Source organism: Haplochromis burtoni, unplaced genomic scaffold (genome assembly GCF_018398535.1).
Source record: "Haplochromis burtoni strain Fernald_Lab_line unplaced genomic scaffold, NCSU_Asbu1 Contig_141, whole genome shotgun sequence".
In the NCBI taxonomy this organism is placed as follows: Eukaryota; Metazoa; Chordata; class Actinopteri; order Cichliformes; family Cichlidae; genus Haplochromis; species Haplochromis burtoni.
The window spans coordinates 614,320-639,159 of NW_024582502.1; the positions used below are offsets into that span (position 1 = coordinate 614,320).

Here is a 24,840-nt window from a genome sequence, read left to right on the forward strand (position 1 = left end):
ATGCAGGAGGAAAAGCATGCCTGAATAGAAAAACATACAACCAAACACTATCAGTCATGGACTGGCCTCCTCAGAGCCTAGACCTCAACATTGAAGCAGTGAAAAACAGAGCAAAAGGAAAGCCATGAATTGTTTTCCCTGGCCCGGTCTCTCTTCAGACAGATGCAGCAGTGGGTTGATTGGCATGCATGATAGAGGCTGGACATTGTAAAGACGTGTTGGTGTCACAATGAAGAAGGAAAAAATGTATGTTCAGTAGTATTTAACAGTGACACATTGTGTTATTTTAGCATTTTGCTGTAGTTTTCTCCATCCATATTAGGTGAACAGAATAGCAACCTTTAATTATAGTAGCCCTTTAATTATGCACAGTTCTGAGTTTTATGCGATTCCAGTGTTATTCAGCATGGAGCAAAAACAACCAGTGTGTTTTTTAACTATTGTGGCCAAACAGTGGAATGTTAGGTCGCCTGTCCTGAGTCCCACTTGCTGTAAACCAGAATGAAACCAAGTCCTAAAGCAGACACAGAGTAGAGTTCTGGTAGAGCATCACCAGGATGGGTTAGCACACTTCTGATGGGATGTATCATACAGAGTAAATTTATATCATTACTTATTTCACAAATGTTCTTTTTATTTGAAAAAAGTGTACATAAGCAGCAAACATAAAATGCTGTTACAGAGGTTTGGACAGTGTTAACTCATTTTTATTGCTTTTTCCTAATGGATCATAAATTTCACAAAGATCCTGAGAGAGAAAATGAATGATACAGAGTGAGGGTTAGGTAGAGGCTTTCGCCCCCATCCTCCAGCCTCAGAGGCCTCTGGGCTGGCTGGGAGCCAGGGGCAGCCGGGAGGTGAGGTATTTTAATTCACCTTAGAAAGGAAATTGGAAAGGAAATTATTTGCACCACAGTGAGGCAGACAATGGAGGCAAGTTTTGTGATAGTGAGTATGCCACCAGGCAGTAGTTAGACCAGAGATGTTTCAGAAAACAGATTCAAGGTAACAAATACTACCAAATTATAGTGTTATGATTGAAGGGTGCAAAACAGAAGCATATGAAATTCCAGACATTGTTTTATAACTCGTCCACTGAGTACAGAACAAGCGTGTGGGCCATAACATACAAGGAATACAGTAGACATGCAGCAGAAAAGAAAAAATCTTAATTAAGGTGTATGAAATCTGTTTCTCTTATACCACTCATCTGTATTTTACAAATCAAAAATGTGGTTTAGGGAAAAATCAATTTGTACTGCTGTCCTTACAACCTCTTCTCAGATGACAGCTCTCATTAAATGGGTGAAATGATGTGTGGATACAAACTGCAATTTGACAGGTTGAAAAGCACACAATTGTGAGTCATTGTGTAGTTGGTAATGTCATGATTAATGTTTGAATGTGTGTAGGTAAATTAGTTAAGTTTTCCCCTGTGGTGGTGGTTTGCAGCAGCTGTTATGTTAAGCCTTGGGTCTCATATGGTTTTCACATTAGAGTCAATGCCAAAACCCAGCATGCAGGTACGTTTATATATTAGGAGGTTGGAAAATGAGAATGTCGTATGTTTTACTTAAGTAGAGAGGCTGTTGAAGCAAGCAGGAAGGCCATAAACGTTAGTCATCAGTGTCTATCTCCGCTGTAGATTTATATTAAGTGCTGTACTTGTTTGAAGGTTTGGCTCCTCAGTTCTAGTTATTATGGGTTATGGATGAAAATAGCATTATCTGCATAGCATCTAAGTGATGCTCTACTTTATTAAAAGAGAGTGTGGTCACGTTTTGTTTTTGTTTTTAAATGAGAAGGTCTCTTTTTTAAATTACTTTTCTGTGTGTTTCAGATGCAGCGTACATATGTAATAAAGTATATGCATGTATATGGTGATCCTGGCCCATGGTCAGAAGTGAAGTCAACTCAATTTTAAAAAGGAAAACATCTGAAGAACCCAAATTGAACTCCGGCTCATATTTCTTTTCCATCCAGACTCCCTGATGGCAGCTTTGACTGGATTCAGCAGCAGTTACATAACGTTGTCATTCCACAAATACCTTGTAACTTAGCTGATATTATTTCTACATATTGGCCTATGAATCAGATAATTAGCTCTTCAATTTGATGCTTACTGTCTTTACTGATGTAAAGGAGTTAATTGTTACTCTTAGTTGAATGCATAAAGATGACTGTCCTGTCCTGAGATTACTTAATTTAGGTCGTTTTCAAAATTGTGCTTATTTTGTTTAATCACTACACCCAATTAACGTGCGTGTTGCTGTTTTATAGCTCTTAAACCTGAATTGGTGTGTGTACAGTTAAGTCGCCGTGTGTCAGTCACTTTTTGTTGTGTTTAAACAAGTGGTTCATAAGTGTATTCATATGAAAATATTTATTTAAAATATTTATTTTCTGTCAAAGGTTGAACATGATATATGTACTGCAATGTTGTACAACTGTTTTTAAAATAGAAAACATGAGTACATATAGTAAACTAAACTGTTAATTCTGACTAGGCAAATGCTTTAAGTTCTCTTTTTCGGACTTTAAATGGCCAAACTATCTCTATCCTCCTGAACTCTCACTCCTAATGTACTGGTGTGCAGCAGCCCAAACAATAGCACGTATGCTGTTGCCGCCCACTCCTATGCTGTTAACCTGACATGACGTGACTCTATTTGATTCGTTCAGCACGGTGCTATTCTCGTTGTCATTGGCCTTTTTTGTTGCCTGCTATTTATAGTTTAGTTGAACTTGAGCACTGAGCATGTTTCATATTGCTATTGAGGAACATTTTTGCGCAATTTATTATTTTATCACCAACCTCTACAAGGAAGTGACATCGTGATATATCACTGACTAATGTACACAGGTGTGTTCAGTGTTATGCATATCACTGTATGTTGGTTTTTTGGCTGAGAAAGTGTAATGCTGATGATGTGTGTATAGTAATACAATTTTGGATTTTGCTGTTTGGCTGCTTGAGTGTTAGGTTCTGTAATTCTGGTGTTTGATTAATTGTAAAAAATACCAAGAGAAATTGTTCACACTAATTACAGGCCGGCAGCACGGTGGCACGGTGGTTAGCACTGTTGCCGCACAGCAAGAAGTTCCTGAGTTCAATTCCAACACCAGGCCGGGGTCTTTCTGTGTGGAGTTTGCATGTTCTCCCCGTGTTTGCGTGGGTTCCCTCCGGGTACTCCGGCTTCTTCCCACCGTCCAAAGACATGCAGCTTGTGGGGATAGGTTAATTGGATAATCCAAATTGTCACTAGGTGTGAATGTGAGCGCAAATGGTTTGTCTGTCCCTGTGTGTTGGCCCTGCGACAGACTGGCGACCTGAAAAGGATAAGCGGAAGCGAATGGATGGATGGATGGATAATTACAGGCCATAATATGATAAATATCACTGGGGAACAGTGATGTAGTCTAGCAACAGAAAATCTTTTCATAATGTATATAGATGAAAAAATGTTTCTTTGATGTTAAGAAGACCTGTAGGATTTGGAGCTTAACTAAGTATCTCTGGTCTTTCAGTTTAAAAAAAAGGTGTTTTTTTTCTCCTTCCTTTATTGCCATGGTAACCTTTGCTAAACACCTAGCAAGCAACCCCAGACTGCTGATGACCTGATTCAATTTTGGTGCTACAAGATCCCACAGACCTTGGTGTACAGATTAGTTTTTCCTGATGATCATCAACGAGAGATGCTTTTTCTTCTGTCCCTTTTTTTTCCTGCTGTCTGCCAGCTATGTTAAAGGACTGCCATTGTTCGATAACATGAAACAGAATATGCCCTGTTGATCAACAAAAAAACAAAACAAACATTTTTCTTGCTTCCAAGACTGTTTAAGACCACCAGGGTTGTAGATCAGATCTGCCCTAATGAGCGGGCAGTGACACTGATAAACCTAATCGGTTATGCATTGTGTGCTGATGGACAAGAATTACTCTGCCAAGAACTTCCTAATCAGTGCTCCTTCTTCTAGCTTATTTCCCATGGATGCAATAAATAAATCTAATCATTATTCGTTTGCTATTAAAAGTAATCTGCCTCATTTTGCATATAGCAGACAGTTGTCTGTTATGTGCAAAGATCCAAAAGGCTCCAATGCTGTTGGCACTGTTTCAGTAAAATTTGTAAATATTCAACAGCTATTCGTATTTGAGCTTCACTTCTCAATCAGCTGAGTATTTTAGCAGGACACTTGGGCTTGTGTTGTGCTTGCAAAAACAACATAAAGCTGAATTCCAGTGTACATACTTTTGTATGTCTGCGTGTGCATTATTGCGTGTGTGTGTGTTCAGAGAGACATTGAAACCGGGAGAAAGCGGTTTTGTTTCTTCTTGAATATGCGGTCAGTAACCCAGAGAAGAAAAACCAAGCAACAAACAACACACACGAGTCTAAACAGAGTTAATCGTTTCCCTCCAGCTTCTCTTCTCCCCACAGTTTCTTCGTGTTCTCCCCATGTTGTTGTGTGGTTGTGGTTTTTGTATTCTGCAATTCTTTGTGTATGTAATGATTTGTTGTAGACCTTGTGGCTGCTGTTTTTGGTATATGAACTTATACGTGCATCTGCATGCACAAACAGATAAAAATCCATTAATTCAAGCACATTTGCAGGCGTCAAGAAAGCAGGACTAAACGTCTGCACGCTCACCATTTAGCCCAGCCTGTTCCCTCCCATATCCCACTTGTTTACAGTTGTACTGGTTACCGCAGACTCAAAGCTGCCACTCAAAATCAGATTCTACTCTCACATGTGGTGATGTCGACCTCCTGTTTAGAAAATAGTCGTCCTGTTTGACAGACCTGCACTTTCAGAGTTCCTTCACAGATTTAGATTTACGTATCCTATTTTGACAGCCGCCCGTAGTTGTTTATGTTCAAATGGTAAAATCTTTTGTCGATGAGGCTCCATGTGTAAGTTTAAGGGTGCGTCTTTGTCTGTTACGCCACAAACCCACCCCCGATCTCTTCTCTGTGAGCTCTCACTTACTGAACTAATGTCAAGAAACTAATCCATAAAAGCAGTGGCAGATGGCACAACTTCAATGAAATCACTGTTAGAGAAAGATGCCTTCAAAAAAAGAAAAAGAAAAGGAGTGGCTTTTCTCAGTAGAAGGAAATGCCATTTAAAGATCAAAAGAAATTCAAGCTAAATACTAGGGCACAATCGATAAACATCTTTTAACAGTCATAAAAACTGTTTAAAAGTTTAAAAAAACCCCAAAACAAAACAGAATAACAACAAATGCCGTCATACAGCATTAAAAGGATTGTCTGACTGTTTGTTTACATGGACAATGAGCATTGTTTTTTAAACCTTTTATCCTCTTTAAAAGCAATTAGGCAAAAGAAAAACTTAAAGATAGCCATGTGATGGACAGGTGTCGTCTGACACAAACAACCAATCACACTGCCAGAGGATTATTTTAGAATACAACTCAAAACGTTTTAATCTCCAAGTTCTGTTGAATGTGCCACTCAATGTTAAAATAAATTTGCATGGTGAATGAGTTTTGGCCACCTGCACCTGACGGTGCAGTGTTCGGTAATGACTCTGCCCTACTCAACACTCGTTGCTAGTGTTACAGTTCTGGTTAATCAAAGCCAAGAGGGCGTGGCATTACAGATAAAGGTTACAAAAAGCTGTGTGCTTTTGTTTCAAATCATGACACAAACACACAAAAACAGAAGCGGCATATCTGCATGTGATTCTCTGAGCCTTTTATCACATATCAGGTTCAGTATAAACATTTACCCACCAGTGTGGCAGAAAGCTTTCTCTGATTTACTTGCCAAACAGAAAATCTATCCGCATTATGGCACTAACCACAGCCTTAGTAGATCAGTTTCGGTTTTTTAATTGAATGCTGTCAGTGTAATCTAAAGGCTGCAGCAGCACAAAGTGAAACTTGATTTGATTTGATATACCTTTATTAGTCCCACAAGGGGAAATTTCATAAGGCTGCCGACCTATTGCACACAATAGCGGCGCCATCTTACCCTCCAACCATACATACATTACACAACTTGCAGGAGAGAAACACGACATTCTAATTAAATGATTTTAACTTGCTCAGGCAAAGCTTGACACAATTAGGTTTTAAAACCAAAATTCCCCCTGTGATGCAGCATCACAAAGTGTCAGTGAGAGTCTCCTGGGCTCTTTCGGTGGCTTTTAAAGTCAACGTTGGAGCCTGTGAGTGAAGTGAAAACGTTGTTTTTCACTCTCCCCCCGCTGCCCGCCTGTCCAGGTGGCAAATGTCACATGAGTATCTGGCTCTTTATGGAAGAGCCCTGTGACATTTGATTAAATGTGTAAGCAATATGAGCAAAAGGCACCTCTACCTGAGTGTCAGAAGGCTTCCACTAAAACAGATGGAGGGCAGAATATATTTTTTTAATCAAGCACAAATTTGTTTTGGTGCTACTTATCTTGCCCTTCTCACATTCTCTTTTATTTCCTTTCATGCCCAAAGCCTTTTTAAATAAATCTTCATGTAAGTCTTACTTCATTTTTCAAACCATGAAATTGTGCATGACAGGGCCAGCAACCAGGGTGTTGACAGAGACTAAGTTATTTAGTTAGTTGCCAGAAAAAGCCAAAACTAAAGTCGTGTCTTAGAGCATGCGCTTGCAAATACATGCACACACATGCTTGTTGAAAGACGTCCTGCTGTTTGCAATCTGGATCTCCTTTATTTTATGTGGGGTTTCACGATAAACGAGCATCTTACAAGTGTCCTTCACATGCTGTTTAAACCCCCCCCAAAACACCAGTGTGCACGCACAGACACACCTATGCACACACAGATTATTCATTGTCCTTAGTCTCTGTGAATCTAATACTGTTACATTATATTACATCAGATGTGGTTCTATAGTTTCTTATTTGTTGTCGTCAAAACTGTTGTTTTCTTTATCCAGTAAAATGACAATAGATTTGGACTTTCTTGATGTAGTGTGCCCAACTGCTGATTCCTGCCCTTTGCCATTTGAAGTAAGATTGATGAGGGTGAACCTTTTGTTTTTCCAAGAGATTTTTTTCTCGTTTTCAATTCAATGCGTTAATCTGAAAGCATTTATGCAGCAGTGCTGCTGCTGATGTTAATGTTTATGTCTCAGGGACTGGAAAACAGTGGAAAGCCTCAGTTACCGAAAACTGGACAGACTTGGGTATTTTGAAAAGACCAAGTTATATTCCTTGCCCCACCAGAACTGGTTGAGGTTTTGTAATGTCAAAGTTCTGCAGTGTGTGTGTTAAGCCGGCCTCTGTTAGAGCTGGAGTCTGTAGATGACGGAGTACAAAATATTTGCAAAATATTTACATTTGATGTGCCAGCCTGTCATTTTAACGGATTTTTTATTTTTATTTGAATTTTATTGAATTTTATTGAATTTTATTTTTTCCATTTATTTTTGCATGTGTGTTGCTGCTGCCTGTGTTTAATTGAGCAATTTCTATAACTGTGAAACGCTGCTGCCTATCTTGGCCAGGTCTCCCTTGAAAAAGAGGTTTTTAATCTCAATGGGATCTTTCTGGTTAAATAAAGTTTAAATAAAAAAAATTAAATTAAAAAAAAAGCACAGTACTGTACAAAAGCCATGCTACGGATACTTAAATTTTTTTTCCAAGGAACCAGATTTTCTTGTAATATTTCTAAAGTGTTTCCTGAGCAGTAGTTTTCAAGGTTTTCTGAAGGTCTTTAAAATTTTTCTTTTAGAAACCTAAAGACTTTCAGGGTTTCCCCCCCCCCCCTTAAATATGAATCATTCAGGCCTCAGAAAGACACCAAACTTAAGGGTTGAAGCAGAGAGTTTAGCAAAGAACCAACTTTAGACAATTTGTCAAAACCACGCAGTTTGTTCCCATTTCTTCGGCATATTTTATATATTCAACCAAAGATATCAGTTTGGCAGATATAAAGTCGTATTTTTAAAACAACAAGGAGATTCATGAAGAATGATTAGCTAAATATTTGGCATATCTCTACATGATGTGGATTTTGCCCTTAAAAATGAAGCAGTGCTAGGCCTAAAAACCAAAAGTAAAAGCAAACATCATATGCTGAAACTAACATAGGACCTGAGAAACTGGCTCTGGACTACATCTCAAGTTAATCTATTCACTGGTTGCTGAAGCCTCATAAGAAATTATCTCAGTGGAAGGTTGGCTGTCGACAAGCCGTTCTTATAGAAGGGGGAATATGCCAAGTTATACAAGTACTGGACTTAAAATCAGTGGCAACAAGTGTTATGAAGTGATGAATCTTAAAATTTAAAAGAATTTAATTTTAATTTAAGAATTTAGTGGTTCAAATCAAACATTTGATTCAAATGTTTGATATGTGCATAGGAAGTCAGGAGTGAGGTAACAGTGTGTGTCATCACACAGTGAAGGTGATTTATTGCATCTTTCAATACATAACTGAACTTATTTCCAATTTTCCTAGTGAAATATAACAAAATGAGGTGTGGCTCAAGACACATGTTGAAAACAAAACCTGGATCTTATTGAATTCTTAAAAGAATCTTTCTGAATGTGACTGTAGCATCAGGGACAAATTTTAATTTAATAATATGTATAGACATGCAAGCTGATAGTCTTTAGATCTGCATCAATTTGTGCAATTTTAGAGTTCAAAAATCCAAATATATAGCACTATGCAAAACTTTAGGTCCTGGAGATATTTCCAGTCTTGTCAGATGATACCAACAGGCTGGAGTCTGAGGGGTCTCATTTCCCTCTACCCCTGGAATAATGGAAGAGCATAAGCTTTAATCAAGCTCCAACATGTGCTAGGCTTGCCAGTTACCTGAGCCACTTTCTTATTTTTTATTTATTTATTTTTATTTTTTGCACTTTCTTAGCAATAATTGTACTTTAGCAGGAGCCTGACCTTCACACGAGGCTTATATGAGGGAGGAAAATGAATCTTATCTAGTCAAACTCTCCCAGTAGATCCTCCCACTAGCTGTTACTAATGTCAGAATAAATCAGCTGATGGTGGAGGCAAACTGCCACAACTACATGAAAAACTTTGGCAAGCAATGCAGACTTCATGCCACCACTTCATATATTATATGTGGAAATATGATTATATAAAAAATGTTTTTAGTTCTTTTTTGTTTTGTTTAAATGCGTGTATGTGTGCTGTATAATATATAATTAAGACACTGTGTTATTTAACCTTTTTCCCCCCCTCTGATTGCTCAATTGCTTCTGGGAACAGAGGTAGTATGCTGGGTAGAGTATTATGGTCTATGTTCTCATTCAAGTTGAGCTTTGTTTTTATGTACAGGATGTGCTCAAGCTGGTAATGAGAAAAAAGAGGAACATGGAGAGTGAGAGATGGAGGGATGGAGTGAGAGATGAGTCATTTTCTCTGTCAGACGCTGTTGTTTTCCACTAAACCCTGTTATTTTCGCTCATAAATGGATGCCAGGTAGTGGGTGGAAAAAGAGTATCTTTTTTTGTTTTCACATTTGGTGTAATTTTATGATGGGGCAGACTGTGGTTTTTACTTGAAATATTTTTTTATGAACTTATTCCAATGTTCCTTTCACTTTGCATGAACCAAAACATGTGAAACGCTCATAGTTCTTACAATACTTAATGCGGGGAGTTCTTAAAAAACCAGTAATTCGCAAATCTCTACCTAGTATTGATACTTGTTAGCTTGAAAGATTGATGAAAATTAGGGTTGATCTGTTGTTTAGCTTTGAGCAAGCACGTGGTTGTGTCTGAGGGTTCCTCCTGCTCATCAGGAGTTTTTCCTTCCCACTGCCACCGAGCTCAGGGAAGGGTAGTGGTCTGCCGTGACCAGTTGGGTATTAGGGAAGGGAGACGGGACAAAAGACACACTGTTGCAGAGAGTCAGACATTAATAAAAATAATTTTGCAGGAGTTGTGAGCCAAGTGCACAAGATGACTTTAAAGGGGATAAAAGCTACATTAAAATCAGGCATGGTTGTTAGAGAGACAGTTCTTGATCACAACTTGTGTAAAGCAAACTACTGACAGGAAGAAAAATAAAGCAATGAATATTTATTTGGCCCTTCTTCGCTGGATAGACTGATATGGAAGATGGCATTAAAATCTTTCGAACTAAGTAGAAAGGTATGGAGTATTATTAGATCACCAACAGCTTTTATTGAGCTAATTCAAATGACACATGAACTGGAATTGAATTGGATAACAGGGTTTGAGTAGATACTAGTTTGAGTGTCTGCATTTGGATTTGAAGGAACTCTTTTAAGAAACCATTTGCTCCCCGTTAAGCCGCCTGCGAGAGCCTCTCCTTTTATTATAGTGACTAATCTCTGGTTTGATCGCTCCACTGTAAGCACTTCTTTCTCTCCATGATTGAAGCTTCCACAGCATAAGCCATTGTAGAGAGTGGCATTTACTCTTTAGAAAACCTGCCAGATTTTTGACAGAAGTAAACCACTGTTATTGCACCTGTTGCAAGCAGGCTATATTTTGTTGAATAATTCTAATCTTACCTGTTAACCTTTGATAGGCAGGTTTATAAAGAGTTCAATGAAAAGCGCAGAGTGGTCATTAGCTCCTTATAGCTGTAAACTCTATACATTGTTTTTTTCCTATAAGAAACATTGTTTTTATTTTTTGTTCATTTTGGTCATTCATCACAATGTTGCTACCCTAATTTTCTTCTTTGTGCTTTATTTGTTTTACAGCCATATTTCTATATAGCAGGGCTTCATTTTTTGCACCTTTTAACTGCCTGTTGGCACATCAAACACAGTCAATTTAATTTAATAAAATCTTGATAAATATATTTATTTACAGAAATAGATCCTTCCAATAGAGGAAGATGTGTTAGGACAAGATATAGTATATACAAAGTGACTCTATCTCAAAATAGAGAAGATATAGGCACACGGAAAAATGTGCTTTAACTGACTGAAACTGAATTTCATTGTTTAGTAAATAATGAATGAAAAATCCACAAGTAAGCAAATGGCTTTTGTAAAATATATGTAAATGTATATATGTAAAATAGCCACGTAAAATTTTGTTGTTGTTCAGAAAGTGAAACATGCACCTTCTGTTTCTTTTTCCGTCAACCTACTTTGGACTAATGGACTCCCAGAGGCTGCTTGATCCTTAGTCCCCACAGGTGTGTGTGTGAGACAGAGAGAGCGAGTAAATGATCAGGTATCCATGCGCTTATCTGTAATACCTTGCTTGAATTAGATGCATTAAAAATTTAAGCCTATGTGTTTACACTTCAAGGTTGTTATGTCACATGTGAAAGTGACACTTGCCTCTTGCTTCACAAAACAAAAAGTTGCTTTGTTTATTAGAAACCATATAACATTTTGCTATGTCAACCATAGATCGTTGATACCAAAAAAATAAAAATAAAAAATTCACAGAGGCATTCTGAAAGGAGGTTTAGAAAAGGAGAAACTGCCTTTTTACTACTATGATCTTGGAAAAGTCAGGCTCTTTTCCTTTAGTGAGAGGCACATCTGCTTAGCTGAGTGCCACACAAGGCTCCTTCGGAGGGACTCTTCTTTTAACAGCTTGCCAACCACATCAGGGAATGTGAAAGAGTCTGTTTTCAAGGACAGACTCAAGATCCTTCACTTCAGTTTTTATTTTCCTAACCCCTTTCCTGACCCTGAACCCTGTCTTCTGTTACAGTCACCAGTTTTTTATGGGGTTGTGCTCTTACATCTGTCTGTCCTTCCTGTGGTATCTGTTTGTTTATTTATTTATTTATTTGTCCTGAGCACTTGTTCTTGTGTTGTAATGCTCGCTGAGAGCACCCTGTTAACTGCACTTCTCATTCATGAGAAGTTTAAATGTGAACTTTTGAGTTCGTTTGGTGGTGTTTGTGGTAGTGATGGGGGTATTGATTTACATCTGCATACTTGGCAGTCTAGACAAGTTGGGAGGAGTACTCAAACAATGCTGTGGTGGAAGATAAACTGATACTTGGCTTAATGCTGCCATTATAACTATTACCTACTCAACAAAGGACCTGGCAGCTGTACACAGGACCACCTCACGTGCCTGGGGTGTCAAGTCTGAGGATGACAAGAAGGCATGTAGGAGGCGTGTTTTTGGTCTAGTTTGAGTGTGTATAAGTGAATGTGTTTTTCATTTACAGCACATAATTAACACATAGCTGAGACACTACATTTTTGACTGTTAGTTGTCCAGATAATACCTGTGTTTATCATAATGAATGTTGGGATTATGACTGTTTCTGTGGGCCTCTTTCTTTTCATTCCACTGCCTGTTTTTGTTAACGCAACAAGCTAATACACAAAGGAATTCACCTTTCTGCCTTTAAAGAGAACAAAAGGAGCTGCAAGCTAGAGTTGCATACCGGGCTGGCTTATCTTGTACTTTTGGCTGGTAGCAGTTCCTACACATACAGTGTACCCGCACCCAACAAAATCAGCTTGCTAAGCTTTCAAGACTAAATAGAATAATATTTCCCTGTGAAATCCAACTCAAAACTTTAATTTAAAGAACCTTTCCTGTTGTCAAGTAATGATAAAAATATAATCTAATTTCTGTAAACAATAACCTTATTCTGCCTGCATTCTGTTTGTTAGTGTATGACAAATATAGCCTTTTGAAAACTAATTTTGGAAGTTAGACTGATGAAAAGGGATGCCATAGACCAGTTACATATAAAAGTAGACATTAGGGACAGGAACTCCTCCCCATCGTCTCATGACTGGTGGAGAGCTGATGGAGACGACGTGGGCATCAAGCTCACTGGACGAGATCCGCAATGTTGACATTGTAAATATAGTGATTTTTAACAGCATGGGAACATGGACAGGAGGATGGAGCAGCAGGGCTACCCCAAATGAACAACAGGAAAAGAGGCAGAACTTGAGGGAATACATATTCATTTGCTTTGCATCTCAGACGCCTAGAGAGCAGTTCAAACTCCCAACCGTCCTGGTCACCATTATTAAAAATATATACTCCCAAACCAGTTGGCAAGTAATTGCTGGAGGTTGCTGCCTCCAGCAACTATTTTAATAAATAAATCAATCAATCAATCAACAACTGATTTCAACCAGCAACAGCTGGTTAACGTTAGTCACAAAGAGGGGGCTGATTGGAGGCAGATTGGCACGGTTGCCTATAGTTTGCATGGAAGATGCTGACTTCTTTGTATTTTAATTTGCTGACTAACTACCATGATGTCGAACAAGTGCAATGGAAATTGGGACTCCACAATTGACTTGACTACTTCCAGCAACAACTCACTGGCTGGGGAATTTTAATTTTTCTTTTGCAAGCAGTGGTTGCCAGGCAGTTGTCAACTTTTTTTCTAGACCTGTGTGTATAGGGACTTACTGAATGTATGCAGAAGCTTCCTGTTCGGGAAATTTCCAGTTAATAAATTATAATGGGAGGTGAGTAGGGACTGTCAATGGCCATTGATGTCATAGTCTATCATCCACCCTCCTAAACGGTTTGCTTTTTTTTTTTAAATAAAAAAAAGAACAACATGTTTTTGTTAAATGTAGCAGTTCTTTACAAGAAACACTGTAATTAAATACACTTTTGTTTCGAAGGGAAATTAACAGTAAGTAACCCTTACAAAGTCTCGCTCCGTGTTTAGTACATGCGTTATGCCTTCATCTTTGCAGAAACAGTGCGGTAAACAAACACCAGCCACAAATTTCTCAGCAACCCTTTAATATGGCTGCAGAGGACGCCGTCCTTATGAGTTTGTTTTGAATCCTAAAAACAGTTCTGTCAGTTCAGTGAGACAAAGTTCATTTAGTCTTTGTCAACATTGAGCAACCTGCACGTCAATAAGCTGATATGTTAGTTTTGGCATGTTGCGTTTTAATTTTGACGCTGAGAGTTTGGCAGTAGCCAAAGGAACCTTACGTTATCGTATTTGTTATTTTTTTTAAATTTCAAAAACTATTTTGTTTATTTTTTCAAACTTTCTTTGGGACTGTTTTTTGGAGTTCCCAACTTTGGCATACAAACGAGATTTGACCTTTCAAAATGGCGGTGATATTGCTTTCTTTCTATGCATTCTTTTCAACACAACTGACATTTTCTCTTTATTTCTGTACAGTTATATACCAGGAATCATAAGTTGCTGATGCATGCAGTGCTTGCCATTATATTGTGCATCACTACATCTGACATGAATTTAAGCCGCAGTCTTTCTGAAGTAATCTGTCCAAATAGTAACAATATGTGGGAAACACTTCTATTATGCTGCTTAACTCTCTGTGAAGTGGAATGGTTGTAAGGCCACAAAAACTATATAGTGCAGTTAATGAATAGAGAATCAATGAGGGAGTCTTGATGAGTCAACTCCTATTTTATTTACTTAAGTTAACACAGATGTGTCAGAGCAATTTGGTAGAATTTTTTACCTTGCAAACATGTTGATCCAAAAATGCACATCTGAACTTCAGTTTGTCTTCATTTAAAAAGACTAACCGTGGTCTCCTCAGGCTGTTTGGGGCTTAGGAAATTCTTCACATCTAATGTCTGCTGCTCCATGGCTTTCCATTATCATGTGACTTGCACCCTTAGTTTATGAGGGGAATTTTACCCGAGTAGAGTAGTCACCAACTCAAGTACCTTGTTATTCGGCTTACACGACTCCAGGCGATTTTAGGATACTTGCCTGTGGTTGAATGTCATCTGTCATATTTACATGCTACAGATAAAGCTGCAATAACTATTTTTTTTATAGAAATGATGGATCAGAATACTGTTTTTATTTCGTAAAGCATAGATGACGTTTTTTAAAATTTTGATTTATTCTCAGTGCACTGCACTCAGTCCGTTTCCAGATACATAACTGTTTTCAGCAAAAACTCAACTGTCACAAACTGGCAAGACACAAATAGCATGCAAACAAAGTTAGTAATTAGCTTCCGAACATAGTATTGAGTTTTTCGTGGTTCAGGACTTAAAAACAACTGATTACTACACTTTATAATTACCAGGTGGCCTGAAAGAATTATGATAATGTAATACCTTTACTTCTGGATGTGTAGGAAAGCTGTAGGCAACTAATAATGCATGTGCTTTATCAACTTTATGAGGTGATAATATGTGAATGTTATGTTTACAGGTTGTCCTGCGGCCCAAAGAATCTATTATTACTGCTTTAATTCAAGTTGTCTACTAATAAGAAATCCCTGATATTCTCTCGTATAATGCTGATTTTATTTACCCTATTAAAATGAATCTCCTGTAACTATAGTTATGGGGATTTATCTGGATTTTTAACATCATTTAATATATTAACTTGGACCACATTATGAATCAGACGTTGTCATGGATCCAGGGTTTCGTTCCCGAGGTTTGGTATTTATAGATCCTTACTTGTTGGCTTCTTTATGTTATACTCTCTGGTTTTTGTTCAATAAGAAGAGCTCACTAGGAAGAATTGAATATAATTTATCGAGATAGAGAAATTCATTTATTTGGCAGTTAGATTCCAATGACCCATCATGGCAGAACAAAATCCCAGCAGTGATAGGATTTAGGACAGGACCCCCCGGAGTCTAGACGCTAGTGGTGGCGAAGATGAAGACTGAGGCTTAAATAGAGCTCTGGCTGAGATGTCTGAGGTGGAGATGAGGAGGAGGAGGTGAGTTGCACAAAAGAGTCTGAAAGGGAGAATGACAGAGAGCACAGATTTAAACATGTGAAGTGGAGGCTGATCTCTATTGTGTTCCTTTCTCATATTTTTGTATATATTCTCCTGTTTGTTATTTATTCCTGCTGTCTACTATTTATATTTTATTCCAGCACAGTTGGTGTGGAGCACCCACAATTTTGTTGTACCCGTAAAATTACAATAAAGGGCTATTCTATTCTATTCTTTCACTCTATTCTTCTAATCTATTCAAATAAAGCAGGCAAGAAAATGATTGGAGTAATGATTACATATTGAGATTGACAGTGTGGGTAAGATGTAGTCATGTAAAGAAAAGAAAAGCGTATGAACACCCAGGAAAGCAGGCAGATGAGTGATTACAGATCAGAAATGAAGCATAAGCTTCATTTGAGCTGTCTGTGTTCGGTTCATGGTTATAGTTTATCTTTTATTCCTTGAGCTTCAGTTTATCCTGCCCCCCTCATGTTTTTGTTAAGTGTCTGTCTGTGTTAGGTGCACTTAGTGATCATATTTTTTTTTGGTATTCGTTTGTCTCTTGTGCCTCATTTACTTTTACTTCCCTTGTTTAATCTCTGATTACTTTCAGCTGTGTTACTATTTTGTTTCCACTTCTCCCTGATTTAAACCCTCAGTTTGTTGTTTGTTTCCAACTCATTCCTTGAGAGTCCTAATGCTGTAGTTGTCCTCTTGGTATTTTCAGTTTTCTTTGTTATCAATAGACTTTCTGGCCTAAATAAATGGCTCACTTTTTGTTTGTACTCCACCTCTCTCCATCTTTGCAATTGAGTCCCCACTAGGGATGGGTATCGTTTAAGTTTTATCCGATACCGGTGCCAAACTGGTACTTTTGAAACGGTGCCGGTGCTCGAACCGGTGCTTAAAGAATGGAGAACACAAAATTGGTCCAAAAACCTCATGTTTAGCTGTTTTTTTTTGTAAAAAGATAACAATGTTAGCCTTTTCTGCAGCTATAGGGCATATATGGTATCACTCTTGGCTGGAAGCAGTGCTTAAACAATGGAAAAAAACACAGACTTTGTCAAAAACCTCTCATGTTTAGCTGTTTTCCACTTTTTCTTTCGTCATTTTAGCCTTTTTGGCCAGGATGAAAGGAGTATCAAACAAGAAGACAGCTTCATGTAACTACTACGTGTTTGCTAGTTCACCTTACATGCATTAATTTAATAACGTGGTTAGAGTACTCAACGTAAATTACACACGAACAACATTAAGCTACTCACGCAGAGAAGAACGGCTGCTGCTGCCATCATCATCCTCATCATTTCTGCGACACTGGCAGGGCTAGGGGCCAGGACTCTCCTCTTCGGGTTCTTGGGGGATGTTGCAAACTCCAGGTCTGATAACAGGCAACCAACCCGCAGTAGATGTGCTCGGTGTGAGGTCTTGCAGCAAGCTATCAAATACAGTGCATTTCTCGGCTTTTAAAAAAACGCTACGTGTCGCCAGGTGTTTCATCAGATTTGAGGTGTTACCTCCTTTGCACAGTATCACCTTAAAGCACTTGTTGCAGGCTGCTGAGTTTGCATCTTTTGCTGTGAAGTGCAGCCAAACTTTTGACCGCTTCGCCTTGGGCATTTTTAATCTGTAGCTCTGTTCTAAAAGAACGTACGTACCTGGGCCCGCCTACTATCCTTGGAAAGGTAAAATGGCTAGAATCTAAAGTGTATGACATCTCAGGAAAGAAAAGCACCGAAATGTGCACTGCTTTTCGGTCTGGTTACTATTGTTTATGTCAGAACCGGTACTGGTACCCATCCCTAGTCCCCACTACATCACACTGTGAGTAGATGATGAACTCAAATGCTCAGTAACTTTCTGGGGCTTTTATTCTGGATTATTGGGCTTTGTGGATGGTCATCTGATTTGTTCACAGAGAAGAAGTCAGTTAGGATCCAGATTAACTGGGCAGTTTCCACTAATCCAGATTATGTTAATTATACTCACGAAATTTTTTAAAGACTTTTTTGCGTCCATGACCTCGCAGAAGGTGGCCAACCCTTTGCTGCAGTGATGGCAGAAAGCCATCATTGCAGCACCCCAGCTACTCTCAGTTATTGCTGCAAAAGACTGCCTTCCCAGTTCCTACCCCACCACCTGAATCACTGTTGATGAGGGTTGGTTAGTTTAGCTTCATGCCAGCCAGCTCCTTTCCCTCTATTGCAGCAAGCCAACTCCACATTGCTCCTCCAACTAACCAGCTTCGGCTGTTTCGTGTGGAATTGGAATCAGTAGCCAGTGACCTCTGTCAGCTCACTTTATCTGGCATCTGCCTTGCTGGACTTCGCTCTGGGGCTCACGGACTCTGTGCTTCCCACCATTTCAGCTCCGATTCTGCTACTTCTTTGGCAGTCACATTAAGTGGATGAGAAGCCTCCAGCCTTTGTTCCCACTTTTCTCTCTTTTGCAGGTGGAAGTGAGGCTCTCGCGTTCCATCAGCTCTTTCAACACCAGCCTCCAGCCAAGCCACCAGAGGGTGTCCTTCAAGGCCAGCCCCCTGAACTGGTTTTGTGATATTTTTTTTTAAGCTTTCGTGCTCCCTGCTTTTTTTTTTTCTCGCGTCAGTTGAGCTACTTACCCTCATGTTTTTTCACTTTTGTTTGTTACCAATGGGCTTTCAAGCCTGAATAAATGGCTCACTTTTTGTTTGTATTCTGCTTCTCAGTCTTTGCATTTACATATTCAATACATCACACTCCAACATGACAAAGGTGGTATGTTTATCGTCAATATATAGATTAAAGATGTTCCTGCTCATTTACTCTCCATCGTACTATAAACAGGAATTATATAAAAAGGTTGTGGTGTCGCCAAAACACAAGCAGTTGCTAGCTTATTTATCTCAAGAGTTCAACAATTGCTGTAGTAAAAGCTACATCAAAGGTCTCCATCTGCATCCATGCATTTGAATGAAGCCTTTGTTGTGATGACTAACACATTTTTCTAATTTCACTTTCTTGAGAAAATTACCAAATTGTGGATTATAAAACAGTTTCCAGCAGCTTCATTGAACTTTTAGGAGCATTTACACACTCCTTTGATCTAATGATGTCACTGAAATTATTGCTCAAGTCAAAGTGTTGGGAATGTTTGTGCAGCGGTTGTTTCTTGTCAGGTTCCTGCTGAGTTCAGGGAATCCTCATGTTTATTTTGGTTTTCATTAGCTTTTTTTCCCCTCCTTTCACTCTTTCCCCACATTTGCACCTGTTATTTGTCTCATTCACTTTTTTTTCATCATTTGTTTCCTTTTTCCGGCTTCCTTTTATCTGTTAGTAGGAATCTCCCTTACAGTTAAGTATTCATGCTTATTTCCTTTTCATTGCATTCCCATTTTATCATCCCATCTCTTGCTTTTACTTGTATATTTCTGTTGTCATTACGTTGCTATTTTCTCCTGCCTAATTCCCTTGCGGTCATGGCTTTGGCTATATTTATGAGGTTTCCCACTCTCCCTGCTGAGCCTTATTATCAGGTTAAGCATTAACCTTCAGGCTTTACCTTGCTCGTCCTTAACTTTGTGACATCGTTGACGTGGCCACAGGCTACATTACTCTGTTCTGATTCCAGTATGTTAACCTCTTGTTAATAAGAGAGGAAGAGAAATAAAGGGAAGTTACTGATGTGATAGGAGTACTGGGAGGAAATAGTCAGGATGCAAAGAAAGAGGCTTGCCATGGGAGTAGGGCTGGGCCATATTATACCGTTCATGAAATATCGCGATAGAATATGAGTAAAACGCGCATGCGCAGTGCCTTTGTTTTCATACGCACATGGCCGATTGTTGAGTGAAACAGATGAACCAGAATTGGTTTGTAAAAATGGTGCAACTTCAGTGATGTGGAACTGGTTTGGTGTTTGTCCGTCAGATACACGACAAAGCACATTTTTTTGCAGAACATGCAAGCGGCCGTCGTTATTGTCGTATTTGTCGGACTAAGATGCTCTTAAATCTGGGAGTAATCTGGGTCCTAAACTCCGTATGCTTCAGGTCAAACGAACACTGCAGCATCACTGAGAGTTAAAAACTGTCTAAATTCTTTCATCTTTAATAAAACGATCAGCATTGCTGCTTTACCAGGTGTAACTATGAAGTTTAACTTCCAGGCATCCATGAAAACAAAATTTATTACATTTAACGGAGTTAGAAGTTAGCAGGAAGCTAGCGGAAGTTAGCTCGCTAGTTTCGCTAGTTACCTAAGCATGATATAGCATGTTCTGACTGAGAGATTTCTGAAAAAATTCAAACGTACAGCTCTGCTATCACTTCCAACATAAATGAAGACAGGAAACTAAACAGCAGTGACGTTTGTAGGGTTACTGAAGTTGGGCTAGCTGGTATATAATGATGTGTACGTGATCGCTAGCGACACAGCTATGTTAGCATACTAAACAGTGAATGAGTATGTACAGCACTTTGTCTACCAGGTGTGTTTTTAAAGTGCTATATAAATAAATAAATGATGATGATATATGATGTGCTACGTGATCGCTAGCGACACAGCTATGTTAGCATAACATAAACAGTGAAGCTGGAGGACGAACACTAACACTTTTCCACTTATAAAAGTTAACGTTAAGGTTCCTGATAGTTAGAGACAAATGCAATCGCATGGCAGGATGCTGTAAACGGACCAAACTTCAGTCAGGAGAACAACTGAGATAATCCATCCACAATACGAGGTTAGTCATTAATATACTGCAACAACATGGGAATAGAGCAGTGAGAGAATTCAACATTAATGAATCAATGGTACAGAAGTGGAGGAAGCAAGAAGAATGAGTTTAATAAAGTTTGATTTATCTGACTGCTTTGTTTCGCTTAATGTGCCTTATAATCCCGTGCACCTTATGGTCCGAAACAACTACTGCACACTGCAGTTTAATGTTGCAAAGCACCTCTTTTTAACTTCAGTGGATATTATACATGGTTATGCTCAGGATATGTCAGCCCATTTCTACTGGAAATGCCTTTTGGTTAAACTTTCAGCAAGGAATTTGCATTTGCACTGTTAAATTTTTATAAAGCTTTAATGTACATAAAAACCAGCTTCTTGTTTAAGTGAAAATAAATGGAAGGTTGTCTTTTTGCGCTAGTAATGTTGTGGAGTTGTATTTTGTCTCGCATCAATTATATCGTCAGTTATATCGTTATCGCAAATTTTCAAATATATATCGTGATAAATATTTTTGGCCATATCGCCCTGCTCTATAAGGGAGTATCAATAAATGTTATTGAAGTAGCTGCAAGGTTCTTGTAGAGGAAGGAAAGCATATGAAGAGTTGAATTAATATTTTTGTCCCTGGGGTGTTTTTTTGGGGGGGTTTTTTGACGCTAAGCTCTTGTGTTTATCTGTTTGAAGGGAAAAGAACAAGCCTCTCTTATTGACAGTGCCCTTAGGTTACGTTAAGTGTCATATTGTTTGCTTTCTATCAAAATGTTTTTGTCTTTCTGATTTAAGTCAAGCAACACTGACTTAAACAAATCCCAACATCCTTGGCATTTGCATCAAAGTTACACTTTTATCTGTCTTTCTCCCCACAGATATGAGATGCTAAATAGAAAGTATTTCTTTCTGAATTTATTGTTGTTTTGTTCTTCATAAAACAGCCATGAACCCATGCTACATGAGTAATGTCTGACTCACACAGAACAAGTTTATGAGGCATGTTTGGCTATTATTCTTCCTTTATATTGCGGGGAAATCGGCACCCATGAAACAAACAATTAGCCTTAATGAGTCCAGGCAAAACTTATCCAAAATTCAAAAACAAAAAAACAAAAACAGAGATACATAGGCAAATAGGACTTTAATAATTATTTTATTTATTATACTGGCAGTTCAAAAGGTCCATTGATTGAGGTTTCGTTTTTTTGTTCTCTAGGCAGATTGCGCTATGTGGTATTTTTCAGGGGGTTAGTTAAGTTCAGTAAATTGATAGAATAATAATGGTATGGAAGCCTGTCTTTTTTGTACACCCTTATATGTATAAATTTAACTGAATACACTTTCAACATTCAGCTTTAAAAAATGCACTGTATAGTGTAACTTTGTATACAGAAACTATATTAATTAGACCAACACAGACAAAGTCCTCCAGTCAAAGCTCTTCATTGGCTGCCTTATCACTGGAGCATCCTTTAACAATCTAACTAATAATAAAAAAGCAGCTAATTTCTGCTGTTCCCTGACTTGCTTGGAACCACTATAGTGGGCAGTTCTACATGTTTCATTTGGCATGATTTTACAGCAGGTGCCCTTCCTGATTTTCTGTGTCTCCTCCTGGGTTTGAACTGGGGATCTTTGACTTGTTATGCAAATAGGAAAACTACTATTGCTCCTACTACTAGTGCTACTAAAATAATACAAATAATAATCAACTTTTGATACATATAAAATAAGTGAAAAGAACAAGTAATGCAAGTTATACAAAGGCCACTCTGTATTGGTGGGTCTTTGAAAGCTTTTTGAAATGAGGAACTGATCGTGCTGGTGTTAAATAAGTAATGTTTGTTCCACAGAATTGGGGATAAAACAGATAAAGCACGATCCTTTATTTTAAGCCTGTAACCTTTTAACTGTAATTGATTATGTAGTCTGAGTCATCTGGGCGGTGTAAGATGTTCACACTTCCGAGATATAGAGTCACTACATAGTGATTTGAAAGTAATCAGTAAAGTCCTTTCCAGATGAAACTGATATAAACTAGGACTGGGTCCTGTCGGACCTAACATGCTTTGAGGGGAGTTTCTGCAGGTCTAATGTTTAGAAGCCCTCCTAAATCACTGCGTTTTATCTTTCTGGTAACAGTAATAAAAATGTAAGTGCTAAGTCATTTTCCACTAACTGTTGACACTGATAACATGAATAGACATTGCAAAGCAATGAAATGCCTCATTAGAAGTTACCATTCACTTTAGGCAAACACTGGAAAGCAGTACAGATGTCTATAAAATCCACAGCAATTTCAGATGAGCGGCAGTAGATTTGGCTTTATGTAATGGAACCCATATCTAGAAGTGATTGGGAATAAGAAGTTGAGCAAATGTGTGCCAAATCTGATAATGACATTGTGAAAGAAGGCACAAGCTACTTTCCATTGTTCTGTGGTCTTTTGTTACGGATGTAATGCATTACGCGGATGTGTCATAATGCTTAAGTCAAAATGTAATGTGAAGCATTTCCTTTGCACTTTGCTGTGTTTATCCTTAGAAGATGCTGTGGTAGAAAACAGGTTTTGTTCTTATTTAATCATACTCCATGTGCTTTTAAAACACGAAAATAGTACACATCCAATGCAGAATTTACTGTCTAATTTTTAAATGCTTGTCATTTTTTTGTTATTTCCCACACATCATTTTTTACTGTGCAAACATATCTATGTAGCAAACACTGGTGTATGTCCAGTCCTTGCTACCATTTTTGCCCCGCCATCAGATCTCTCCACTAGATCACAGTTTACGTCAGCAGGGATCTGGCCTGAATTGCAGCCTTTATTAATGTGCTATTTGCTTTACTTGGCCCAGCTTTAAGGGAAAGCAGGGGCATTATTAATATTAAGTTATTTAAATAGCATAATGTCTAGTAGAGCAGGGCGATATGACCAAAAATATTTATCACGATATATATTTGAAAATTTGCGATAATGATATAACTGACGATATAATTGACAACTAGACAAAATACTTTCCAACTCCACAACTTTATTAGTTAAAAAAAAATCAATGTATTTTCACTTAAACAAGCAGCTGTTTTTTTATCTGCATTTAAGTTGTATAAAAATGTAACAGTGCCAGTGTAAATTCCTCGCTGATAGTTTAACCAAAATGCATTTCCAGTGGAAATTGGCCGACATATCCTCAGCATAACCATGTATAATATCCACAAAACTTAAAAAGAGGCTATACACACACAATACGGTAATATTATGTTGAAGCACAGTACGTATCACTCCGCGAGGCTCCTGCCTACGATAGCTGTAATGCTCCGACAATCCATCAAGCAGTCCGGGTTCGTAGTTTAGTAAAGTCGTACTGAAACATCTGACAGATTTTCGAGCGCCGTGTACATAAAATCATTTCGAGGTCAGTAAACACAACCAGAATTCAAATATAAGGCACACGGGATTATAAGGGGCACTGTCGATTTTCAAAAAAATCAAAGGATTGATTTTAAGTGTGCCGTATTTTCCAAAAAACACAGTAATAACGACGGCCCGCTAGCACGCTCTACCAAAAATAGTGCTTTGTTGTGTATCTGACAGACGAAAGCTAAACCAGTTCCACATCACTGAAGTTGCAGCATTGTTACAAACCAATTCTGGTTCATCCGTTTCATTCAACGATCTGCTTTCGCCCTTGTCATTCCCCGTCACCTTTTTTGCCATGTGCGTATGAAAACAAAGGCACTGTGCATGCGCGTTTTACCCATATTCTATCGCGATAGTCGTTGCCCAACATTATACCGGTATTACCATGAACGATATGATATGGCCCAGCCCTAATGTCTATGTTGATATCCACTCAGCTGCTTGACAAAGACCCTTTTGTAAAGTGCAGTTCGTACAGTTTTATGTATATGTTGTTTTAGCTTTGTAAGCTAGCAATCAGCTGTGTTTAAAAGTATAAGAGATGCTTTAGTCAGTCCTAAAATTTTGAATAGAATCGCATATTATTTCTTTTGATGTAGTATTTTGACAAGACCCACTACTTAATCAATTTTGGAAATAATCCAGAAGTAGGGGCCGCCTTGTATGCTGACTTTATTGAAAACAGCAGAACTATCTTACAGTTGAAACAGATTTGTTGCTTGCGTCGTTATCTGTGGCTCTGTTTTCCACACTGTAGCTGTACTCTGACTTTGACTCTGCATGACAGCTCAATCAGCTGCTGTTTGCCATTATTCACATGTTCCAGGTCAGCAGATGATAAAAATATATTGATCACTAATAACAAAGCCTTAGCTCATCATGTGTGCAAGTGTCTTCTCAGTTGAAAGAGTTGAAGGAGTTGTGCAAAGAGCCTCTGTTTTATCCCAGATCTCTTTTGGGCATTTTCCATTTTACCCAGACATAAGTGTAAGTAACCCCGTATGCCCTCTAAACAAAAGTGGATACGATTTGTGCAAAATAAATGGTCTCCTTGCCAGTGTGTACATCAC

General features: G+C 38.4%; 1 protein-coding gene across 2 annotated transcripts in view; it reads left to right on the forward strand.

Annotated features, from left to right (window-relative positions):
* Nucleotides 1-24,840, forward strand: part of LOC102299085 (vitamin D3 receptor A) — a 76,195-nt gene that overhangs the window by 13,874 nt on the left and 37,481 nt on the right. The window contains exon 3 of one of the 2 annotated variants that reach the window (XM_042224564.1): nucleotides 18,093-18,187. The exons of the other annotated variant lie outside the window; for it this stretch is intronic. The gene's annotated coding sequence lies outside the window, so the exon portion shown is untranslated. The remainder of the gene's footprint in view (nucleotides 1-18,092; nucleotides 18,188-24,840) is intronic. 2 annotated transcript variants of the gene reach the window in all.